General features: G+C 37.5%; 1 non-coding gene across 1 annotated transcript; it reads right to left on the reverse strand.

The window, feature by feature from the left end:
* Positions 1-460: 460 nt before the first annotated feature.
* Positions 461-563, reverse strand: LOC128195151 (small nucleolar RNA R71). The gene has a single exon (XR_008246723.1). It is a non-coding gene; the product is annotated as a small nucleolar RNA R71 (small nucleolar RNA).
* Between the last annotated feature and the right edge of the window lie 9,820 nt (positions 564-10,383).

A 10,383-nucleotide genomic window follows, 5' to 3' on the forward strand; every position in this document is an offset into this window, starting at 1 on the left:
GCTATTTCTGAAGAAATTCTGGACTTTTCATCTGATCAAGAAAAAGAAGAAATGGAAGATAATCGTACTAGAGAAGGTTCTGGGCAAGGAAGACGTACTCTTGCAGATTATAATACTTTCTCAAGACCTCTCCACTTCAACAGTATTGCAAGACCAGTGGTGAATGCTGCTAACATGGAGATGAAGCCAGCTCTTATTCATCTGGTGCAGAACAATCAATTTCATGGATTATCTCACGAGAATCCATACACTCACTTGGCTACTTTCATGGAGATCTGTAATACAGTGAGGATTCATCAGGTTCCAGATGAAGCGATTCGACTCAGCTTATTTCCATTCTCATTGGCTGGTAATGCAAAAATGTGGCTGAATTCCTTTCCAGAGAATAGTTTGACAGTCTGGGATGATGTAGTTGCAAAATTTCTGAATAAGTTCTTCCCTCAGTCCAAAATCAATAAGGGAAAGCAGGAGATCTCGTCTTTTCAACAGGATGCTGATGAAACTCTAGGTCAAGCATGGGATAGATTCAAAGGCCTATTGAGAAAAACCCCTACTCATGGATTTGATGAGCCTACAATGTTAAATCTGTTTCTTGGAGGGCTGAAATCCCAAACAAAGTTAATGTTAGATGCATCAGCTGGAGGTAGTATCAGATGGAAGACGCCTGAAGAAGCACATGAACTGATTGAAAACATGGCTGCAAATGATAATGAAGTTCAGAGTGAAAGAGCTCAATTTCAACAAAAAGGTGTTCTTCAGCTTCAATCTCAAGATGCTTTACTAGCTCAGAACAAGATTATGACTCAGCAACTTGAGACATTAATGAAGAAGTTATCTCATCTGCCTAAAGAACTGCAGAATGTTTCTCAAACTCAACATCAGATGGTTCAAAGTTGTGAATTATGCGGAGGAAATCATAATAATGGTCAATGTGTAGTGCAAATAATGTCTCATGAAGAAGTAAATTATATGGGAAATCAAGGTCTTCAGACGAATTATAATCAAGGTCAAAGTTTTAATCAAGGATGGAGACCTCATCCGAGTATGGGACAAGCTGTTCCTTTCAACAGACCACCTCCACAGAACTTTCAGCAACAACCTACTCTGACAGACAGAACTTCAAAACTCGAAGAAACTCTTCAGCAGTTTATGCAGGTATCAATTTCCAACCATAAAAGTACAGAAGCCTCACTTAGGAATTTGGAGATTCAGGTGGGTCAATTAGCTAAGAAGTTGGAAGAAAAACCAGTGAAGGACTTTGGGGCAAACACTGAAGTAAATCCAAAGGAAGACTGCAATGTTATTACTACAAGATCTGGAAGAATGCTGGAAGAAAGAGAGAATGAGAAAAAAATGAGTGAAGAAAAAGATAAGATGAGTAAACAAGGAGATGAAGAAGAAGAGAAAGAGGATAGAGAAAGTGAAAAAGAGAGAGAGGGAGAGAAAAAGAAAGAACAGATGTATGAGAAACCTCTTCCATATCCAAAGGTTTCCTCTAAAAAGGAGAAGGAAAGACAGTTCCAGAGTTTCATTGATATTTTCAAGAAGTTGGAAATCAAGATGCCCTTCTCAGAAGCACTGAAACAAATACTTGCTTACTCAAAATTCATGAAAGATTTGCTCACAAAGAAGAGAAAGTATATTGAGGAAGAAACTATAGAAGTACAGGGTCAGTGTAGTGCTATCATTCAGAAGTTGCTTCCACCAAAGTTTAAAGATCCAGGCAGTTTTACAATTCCATGCACCATTGGTAAACTGGCTATTGGAAAGGCGTTAATTAATCTTGGAGCCAGCATCAATCTTATGTCTCAGTCAATGTTTAAGAAGATTGGAGAATTAGAGTTGAAGCCCACACGCATGACTCTACAATTGGCAGACAGATCGATCAAATATCCGCAAGGAGTAGTAGAAGATGTTCTGGTAAAGGTCGACAAATTCTTATTTCCAGTGGATTTTGTTGTCATGGAAATGGAAGAAGATACAGAAATCCCTTTGATTCTGGGAAGGCCATTCATGAAGACTGCTCTAGTATTGATTGATGTTGATGATGGAAAGCTTAAAGTGAGAGTTGAGAATGAAGAAGTAAATTTCAATGTTTTTGAAGCAATGTCTCACCCAAATGATGAAGATACATGCTTTCAAACTGATGAACTTGAGGAAGTCTGCATGATTACACAGAAGACGATGCATATATCATCACCTCTTGAAAGAACCCTTGTTGATGCTTGTGAATTTTTACTTGCAGATGAAGAGAAATTAATTGATGAATGTATGCAGAATCTAGATGCTTTGAAGGAGATTCCATCTGATGAAAAAGAGATAAAAGAAAAGAAGCTGGACTTGAAGTTGCTACGTTCACATTTGAAGTATGCTTTTCTTGACAAAGATGACAATAAACCTGTGATCATCAGCAATGCTTTATCCACTCTGGAGGGAGAAAAGTTGATTGAATTCTTGAAAGTGGACAAAGGAGCTGTAGGTTGTTCAAATTCTGATCTAAAAGGAATAAGTCCTTCTTCTTATTCCATGCATATAATATTCATGAAGGATGATTTCAAACCATTGGCTCAACCATAGAGAGCTTCTTAGTGTCAAGCTAAAGACGTTAAACAAGCGGTTACTGGGAGGCAACCCAGCTTTCTAACTTTATCTATTTATGTTTTCAGTTATGTTGGGTTGTGTGGATTGAATCTGAATATGTCTGGTTGTGTGGATTGAATTATGTTTCTGCAATGATTTGATTGTGAATTGTGTGTTTGAAGTTTGATTTTTAGTTTTGAATTCTGTCCATGATACCTAACATGATTGTGAGATTGTTATTGCAAAATCTGAGTTTTAGAACTTGTGTTATGATTACATCTGATTTGTTCTTGAATCTGATTGATTGTGACCCAGAAGTTGAATATCTGAGTGTACTGAGACAGCTTTGAAAGCAAGTGAGAAGTTGTTATTGCTATGAATTTGGTTTTTGCATAATTCTTATTATTACAGTTGCATTCTGGTTTAGAAATGAGAAAGGCAGTTGTTGTTGTTGAAATTAACTACTTGGCCAGATGACTACCTATATGTGAACATTCATCCATTGTTATCCTGTTTGAGCCTTATATATATTTGTTGTGAACCCTGAGCTTCTTACAGAACAATCTACCTTATCCAACACTCTAGGAGAAGAGAACAAGAAACATATTTATCAAGATGATAGGTAGAAATTAAGTTTGGGGGAAATCAAAATCAGTTGAGTCTTAAACTGATGAAAAACAATTAAAAAAAACGATATTCGGACTTATCGATTTATTACTTGAACGATCCTGTACGCTTGCCGAGGTCACAACAGTAAACATGCGTACGGATAGAGGGTGAATTAATTTACCACGCATTAGCACTAAGTACGAGAGAGGGGTAGAAGAATTTATAGAGTTTGCGCAACGTAATGTGAGTACAAGTGGTGATGATGAAGTCAAGTTCAGATGTCCCTGTGTAAATTGTTTGAATGGGAGGAAGTTGAACGCAACTGATATTAGGGAACATCTTATCTATGATGGTTTCATACGAAGTTATACAACATGGATATGGCACGGCGAATTAACAGACTTTCCAACTGTCTCTACAACTGAAAATGTTTATGATTCCACAATGGATATGGAAGATCAAGCAGAAGAAGACAACTTAGAGGACATGATCCGCGATGTTGGCGTAGAAGCTTTTGCCCAAGCGCATGTGTATGAAACGATGTCCACTGATGCGAAGAGTCCTTTGTATGCGGGTTCAACTAAGTTCACACGGTTGTCAGCGGTGTTAAGGCTCATGAATTTAATGGCGAGCAATGGATGGAGTGATAAGAGTTTTACAGAATTATTGTCGTTGTTGAATGAAATGCTGCTAGATGGAAATACGTTACCCAATCATAATTATGATGCAAAAAAAATTCTTTGTCCGATAGGTATGGAATATAAACGGATACATGCATGTCCGAATGATTGCATATTATATAGGAATGAGAATGAAGTTTTGATAATGTGTCCAAAATGTGGGTTATCATGATACAAGTCAAAAAACAAAGGTGAAGATGGTGGTCACACAGAAAAGAATGGTTCTGCAGTGAAAGTAGTTTGGTACCTTCCACTAGTTGCCAGACTTAAGCGTTTGTTCGCGAATCCCAAAGACGCTAAAAACCTAAGATGGCATGTAGATGAGAGAACAACTGATGGGCTGCTTCGTCATCCAGCTGATTCAACGTAATGGAAAATTATTGATCAAGAATTCCCCCAATTTGGTGAAGAATGTAGAAATCTTAGGTTTGGCTTAGCTACTGATGGAATGAATCCATTTGGTAATTTAAGTACCAATCACAGTTGTTGGCCCGTTATACTGATAATTTACAACTTATCTCCTGGATTGTGCATGAAAAGAAAGTACATGATGTTGTCAATGTTGATATCTGGTCGAAAGCAGCCTGGAAATGACATCGATGTTTATCTAAGGCCACTAGTTGAAGACTTGAAGTTGTTGTAGGTTGATGGGGTTGAAATATTTGATGCCTTTGCTTCAGAAACTTTTATGATGCATGCCATGTTATTTTGCATCATTAATGACTTCCCAGCTTACGGTAATTTGTCAGGGTACAGTGTGAAGGGTCATAAAGCATGTCCTATATGTGAAGAAAATGTCAGGAGACGGCTGCAGCGGAATGGTTAGCGTGGAATAACAAACCAAGAGGGTTTTTAATACTAACGTGTGCCTTTTAATTTCTACTCAATTAAACTTACTTAGCAATTAACAAAGACAAATAAAGCAAGAGTAAGGTTGAGAGAAATTTGCACAGATGATTTTATCCTAGTTCGGATGTTACCAATCCTACGTCCAGTCGTTTATCTCAAACAAGATAAACCTTTTCACTAACACAAAACAATTACAAACTACAATCACAAAGATACAATTTGTAAGAGTTTAGAAAACACCTCTCTTGATACCACAAGAGATGAAACTACACCTCCTTTGAGTCTTCACAAAGGATGAACACCTCCTCCGAATACTTCACGAAGGATGATTCTCTTCCGAACACCTCCTTAGACACACCAAGGATGAACCGGCTATTTCCTCTGTCACCGTAGCAGCACTTCACCAGCTCCACAGACAAGAGTTTCACAAGCCGAACAAGAACACACAAGTCTCAAGAATTTCTGAGTATTTGAGCACAAGGGAAGAGTTTTTGTGTCTCTGGTTGTTTTTTCTTGAGAGGAAAATGAGAGTCTATTTATAGACTCATCCAAAGACTCTTCCATTTTTCGTTTTCAGCCTTTCACACTGTGTTAATCGATTAGCTACAATGGTTAATCGATTAGCACCCCAACGGATAGTCCAACGGCTCTTAAAACGGCTAGTTTTTCAAACGGCTCCTGTGTTAATCGATTAACAGCCCTTGTTAATCGATTAACGTTAATCGATTAACACCCTGTGTTAATCGATTAACACTGCAATGCTGGGCTTCTTCATGGCGCACTGGAACAATCGATTAACACCCTCTGTTAATCGATTAGCACTGCACAGTTTTGGCTTTTTGGTTTATTTTAACATCACTTTTGAATGCATACATAAAACTACTAATTTTCCTATGTTTATACAATTATTACAAAAGATTACAAGTCTTCAAAGATCATTCTTCATGAGTCTTGATTGTTCTTGACTTGATTTGGACATCATCAAAACTTCATCTTCATCATTTTGCTAACAGAAAACACTACAGCTCAACAATTAAAACACGGAAGGAAGACAGTATATATGCGTCATCGACGATTTTTACAATCTAATCATCCATATCGAAGGTTAAAGAAAGCATTCAATGGAGAACAAGAGAAAGACAATGCACCCATTCCACTTACTGGACTAGAAGTTGCTGAGAAAGTTAATAGAGTACATCATATATTTGGGAAAACGTCGAAGAAGTCTTTTGTAACGACCCCTTGGAAGAAGAAATCAATATTCTTTGATCTTCCATATTGGTCAAAGTTAGATGTTAGACATTGCATAGATGTCATGCATGTTGAGAAAAATGTTTGTGATAGCTTGATTGGTACACTACTAAACATCCAAGGAAAAACAAAAGTTGGAGTGAATGCGTGTTTGGATTTGGTTGACATGAAGATCCGAGAAGAGTTGGCACCAAGAGAGATTGATAAACGTACTTATTTGCCCCCTGCATGTTACACAATGTCCAAACAAGAGACGATAAGTTTTTGTCTTTGTTTAAAGAGTATCAAGGTAGCACAAGGATACTCTTCAAATATCAATAGCTTAGTGTCAATGTAGGACTTAAAGCTTGTTGGACTGAAGTCTCACGATTGTCACGTCTTAATGCAACAGTTGTTACCAGTGGCAATTCGTGGAATTTTGCCCAAAAAAGTTAGGCAGACCATAACTCGATTGTGCTCATTTTTCTCGTCAATTTGTAGTAAAGTCATCAATCCTACAAAGTTAGATGAACTTCAAAGCGAAATTATCATCATCTTGTGTCAGCTAGAAATGTTTTTCCCTCCATCCTTTTTTGACATCATGGTGCATTTACTTGTTCATTTGGTCAGAGAAATAAAGTTGTGTGGACCAATATACTTAAGATGGATGTACCCTATTGAGCGTTATATGAAGATTTTGAAAGGGTGCGTCAAAAATCAATATCGTCCAGAAGGTTCAATGATTGAAAGATATATTGCTGAAGAAAATATTGAGTTTTGCTTTGAGTATATGACCAAAGCAAATCCGATAGGAGTCCCTCGGACATCATGGTTGAATAAATATTCTACAAGTAAAAGCATCCGAGGTGTGAATGTGGTGACGAAAAGTCGTGAAGAATTGATGCAAGCACATCTGTACATATTAAACAACACAGATGAAGTGATCCCATTTTTGGAAGCACACAAAGCCGTTGTAAAGGACAATTATCCACGACAATCAGAGAAATGGCAAGTGATGGAGCATAACAGAACATTCTTGTCCTAGTTCAAATCTGAAGTTTCGAAAGAATCACGGTCCTTAGAGACTTTGTTGTGGTTAGCAAATGGCTTGAAGTTTGATGTTGTATGTTGTACATGCTACGAAATTAATAATTGCACATTCTATACAAAGACTTTGGATGATAAAAGCATAGTACAAAATAGTGGCGTCAGTCTAGAAGCTGAGTCGCTACAGTTTTCCACATCCAAAGATCAACATCCTGTAGTTGGATCCATGAGATATTATGGTAGAATTGAAGAGATATGGGAAGTTGATTACACTAAGTTTTCCGTTGCACTCTTCAAATGTAAGTGGGTAGACAATAAGAGTGGTGTCAAAATAGATGAATCTGGTATGACACTTGTTGATTTTCGAAAGGTTGGTTATGGAGAAGAACCGTTCATCATGGAATATCAAGCAAGTCAGGTTTTTTATGTCAAAGATCCTACGTCTGACCATTGGTTTGTTGCTCTCTAAGGAAAAAGGCAAATTGAAGATAAAGAAGAGAATCTAAGTAATCTTCATATCGCTGACAACCATCCATTTAAAACGACAATAAATTTGGATGACGACCCTCTAATTGATGATACACAAGCAATACGAGAAGATCACAATGAGGGAATATATATATGACCAATCCATATGATTATGTATGAATTTCATGTTTGTGTAAATATTTATGGCTTTTGTTAAATAATATATGTTATTTTATAAGTGTTTTATTTATCTTTCACCTTATTTATTGTGACAGATATATGGCTGAGTCACCTCATTCGTCAGGCGATGAACTCCCCACCACTTCTAGACAGACGAGAGGAGCAATGAGATTACGATAGCTTATACTTAGAAGAAATGTAGGTGAGAGGACACTTGTCATTATTGACGTGGTCACTGGAGTTGCATCTGGCCCAAATGCAGATGTATTTAGGTCTTACCTTGGAGTATTGACACGTGATCGTATCTCTATACTTACTCCATCCTTTGGCCATGTTTCTGAGGCTGATCGAAATCTTATCTGGCAAGATCTATTGGTAAGTTAAGCAATATTGCTCCATCTTCTATATTCATTATATTGATAAATCTGTATTGATATAAGGTTATTACTTTCTTTGTTGCAGATAACATTTGATATGCCAAACGTCGAGAGCTTAAGGAATAAGTGTTTATCTACAATTGCAGAAAGATTTCAAGGGTTTAAGACAAAATTGACGTCTAGATATATATTTGGACCAAAAAGTAATGAAAATCCATGTTCCAAATATTCAACAATTGATGAAGAAACATGGCGTCAGTTTGTAGAGCTTCGTTCATCTGAGGCGTGGCAGATAAGTACAGTAAAATCATTCAATTCATCATTCATAATTCTCTACTATGACAATTGTTTCATTTTGTCACAGGAAAAAAGGTCAAAAGCACAGGGAATAAGCGCTCAGAATAAAAATCCACACATACTGTCTCGTGGTGGATATATGAAGCTTGAAGAAAAAATAATGAAGCAGAAGTCAGATAGCAGACTTCCAGTTTCTGAGGGTGGTGACCCTCCTCCTCCTCCTTCACCACCATCTCGGCACGAGAAGTGAAAGTTAGCCCGTATAAGACCATCGGGCTCCTACGCTTCTGAGTTTGCTAGAGAAATATCTGAAAGAATTGTAAGATGTCATTTCTTATATTTTTACATTAATTTTTTTATACATATTACATAGATTTTTCTAATGATTTTGAACTTTTGTTATGTGACAGGACTCCTTGGTTGAGTAGAGCTCCCAAGGTCAATTCACACAAGAAGGTCGTCTGGATATTCTTGCCACAACTATTGGACGACCTCAGCACCCAGGACGAGTGCGTGGTGTTGGGACTGGCATAGGCATACGACAGTTTTTTGGGTCTTCCTCGCATCCATATTTATACGAAAAGATGAAGGAGGACATAAGAAAAGAGATGACGCAGGAGATCACAAAGAAGGTTCGGGCAGAGTTGTATGATGAAGTTGCTGAAATGGTTGCGCGCCAGTTCTAGCAGCATTATGAGGATTATGGCAATCGTCCCCCGCCATCTCCTGTAGCGGAACATGTTGTGCCCCCTACAGGTGAACTTATTTATTTTTGGTTACTAATTTACTTTTTTGCATAACCTAACATTTAATTTGACAGGTAGAAGTGGTAAAGGAAGTTGTTCAGCTGTCGGTGCTCCAAGGGACGACATGGATGAAACTCGTCCATGTCAGTTATATATTCTTTCTGATACTGGGACCGTGCTAGTGGCTCGTGGTACAGTTTTTGAGACAACCACTGTAGTGCATGGTGTACAACTTTCAGAAGATGAGGTCAAGGTCATGGTGGATGAAGTTGTCATAGCAGATGTCGTTCTTCCTGTGCCTACAGATGAGTTCTTCACTGTGGAAGAAGCATTTAAGTCCTTTGTCGCCTGGCCTAGACATTTGGTTGGTGATGTATCTAATCCCCCGGTAAACACTCGTACTATATACTTCTTAATTTTAATATTTACTTCTAATTGACGTTATAACATAACCATTTTTGCATTTAACAGCAGATACGTCAAGAGGGAAGTCCTACACCGAAGAAGACTCATTTATCTGAGGATGACCCTCTTGGTGCGTTAGACGAGCTTGCTAAAATCATTTCAGATGCGCCGATGAATGTACACTGGGATTCTACTACATTTGGAAGAGAAGCTCAGATCCCATTGTACTTGCATCATCAAGATGTTAGGGAGCTTGCGTCGGGTAGTGAAGAAATTAATATTACACTCATTCAGCTGTGGATGATGTAAGTTTATGAAAACTTTTTTATATAATTTTATTTCATCAGCTTACTTATATCAGATTATTTCTTCATTTTAGGTATATGTTTGATGTTAGTAACAAGAAGGGGTTCAAGGATGTATATGGGTTCATTGACCCCTCTATGACTCATGAAAGAAATAAATTTGATGATATCCAAACATACATCACCACTTGCTTTGGAATGAGGAAGGAGATATATTTTCTCCCTTATATACATGGGTAAGTGAAGTTTGTTAACTTCAACACATTCATATCTTAGGTTTTGGTATATGATTCATAAGTTATTACCAATTTCAGGTGTCATTGGCAACTACTTGTGATCTCCATACCGGAGAACACTAATGTTTGGTTTTGTTCATTGTAGAAGTCTCCTCCTAGCCCTCTTAGACATGTAGTAGATTGGTAAGAATCTCAATGTTTTGAATTTTTTTATATAAATGTATGCTAAAGAAATTGTTTTTAATAGTTCCCTTGTAACACATATGATGTTATCTGGGAGATCTACTGCTACAGCTAGAAAGCTTGCATGGGTTGCCCTTAAGGTTTGGTATTTTAGTCCATACTTTGTTACATTTGGTTCCATTCAATTGATG

Source organism: Vigna angularis, chromosome 1 (genome assembly GCF_016808095.1).
Source record: "Vigna angularis cultivar LongXiaoDou No.4 chromosome 1, ASM1680809v1, whole genome shotgun sequence".
Lineage (NCBI taxonomy): Eukaryota > Viridiplantae > Streptophyta > Magnoliopsida > Fabales > Fabaceae > Vigna > Vigna angularis.